Here is a 1,743-nt window from a genome sequence, read left to right on the forward strand (position 1 = left end):
CCAACTGTAACAACCACAACATCCGCAGAGAATCTCCAGTGTGCCCTGGAAGCAAAATCACCACAGCTGGGATACACTGTCCTATAGCATGAGAACTGGAAATATCTTGAGGGAGTTCCAATCAAAGCTCATCCCTTACTCAGTTCATAACTTTGGACAGATCTCTTAGTTCCATTGCTTCAAGTGCAGAATGAGGTAGATCATAGTATGGATATCAGACAATGAACTTTCATGAGAAATAAGAAAATCAACTTTCAGGAAAAATAAGACAACCCATAAAATGCTCCAAGTTCAGCACATGGTGCATCATAAAAGCCAAATGTATAATATAATCAACATTTAAAAAATGTTAATGGCATCTCTTAATTTTTATCACTAACATGAATTTCCCAGTTGATTTTGCAAATGTATCATGAATCTAAGGTCTACAGTCCCAGTATATCTAGAACAAAGGAACACATCTCTATCCCTTGTTGAGAAAGGGAATATCAATTTTCTAGAGATGTCAGGAGATGTTCTCACCACAAGAAAATACTTTGGAGGTCCATGTGTCCTACTCAAGAAAGGTTCTTCAGCCTTAGATTTGGAGAAACTGTCAACTTGAGGTTGTGATAAGGTGAAGTCAGGGCTCTGGAAGCCAGATGAGTTCATGGAAAAGGAATAGTAAATCTGAACTCATCTGTCTTCTGATCTGGTCTCCTGGGGACAGAGAATAAGCAGGGGGAAAAATTCCTCCTGTCCAGACAAGAGTCCCACAGGATTGTGATGTATTCAGAGGTAGGAGTAACCATGGAAACTGTGCCTAATGAGCAGACACAGAGAGCTGTAACTGTCTCTCCACCTGCAATCCACAGCAGGGCTAACCTTGGGTAGTCAGGACATGGTTGCTGCTTTTGTAGCAGTAAATCTGGCTGGAGAACCGATATTTCACTCCTTCCTCCCATCCTGTCTGAAGCAAGAGCTTCAATCTCCAACATCAACTATTCAGGGAAGAATTGGATTTCCACACTAAACTGTCAATTTCCAAGAATTGGAGAACTTCCACTCAGAGACTCTGTTCAGATGAGTCTGACAGTGGGAGGAACTTCAGGGAAGATTCAGAGGGAATGTAAGTGGAGACTTTGGAGACCTCCAAAGTCACAAGAGAGTGCAGCCAGCCTAATCTAGAGCTAAGAGATTGCCATGTTTTTCTTTCTTTTTTTTTTAATTTTATTTTATTAGTTGGAGGCTAATTACTTCACAACATTCCATGTTTTTCTAAATGGACTAATATATTAAAAATTGACATGTTTAAAATACTAAAAATAGTGTCTGTGGACTCAGTAATACAAGGATAATTGTTGAGAATTAACTGATGGGAGTGGAATTCCAATTGGATGAGAATGAAGAAGACATGGGAAGCACAAAGGGGTTCCCATAAAATTAGAACATACTTGAGGTGTTTGGCAGTTCAGAGGAGTAGAAAAACAGAATATTGAGTTTCGAGATGTGAACAGCGAAGTTTTTGCAAACGAGGTGTATTTGAACATATTCCATTTTTTTGTGAGAATGATACAGACCCTTGGAAGTACATAGTATGTTACAACAGCAATTCATGACACTTGCTTTTCTCAGCATTATCTCCCACTTGGTATTAACAAGATAAAGAATATTTTGTGTAGTATGCATGAAGGAATATGCCAGGGAACACTGCTTAGTAATTATTTCATTACCTGGGAGGCTAAATATATGTCTGGCTTTGTT

This window comes from Muntiacus reevesi, chromosome 1 (assembly GCF_963930625.1).
Source record: "Muntiacus reevesi chromosome 1, mMunRee1.1, whole genome shotgun sequence".
Lineage (NCBI taxonomy): Eukaryota > Metazoa > Chordata > Mammalia > Artiodactyla > Cervidae > Muntiacus > Muntiacus reevesi.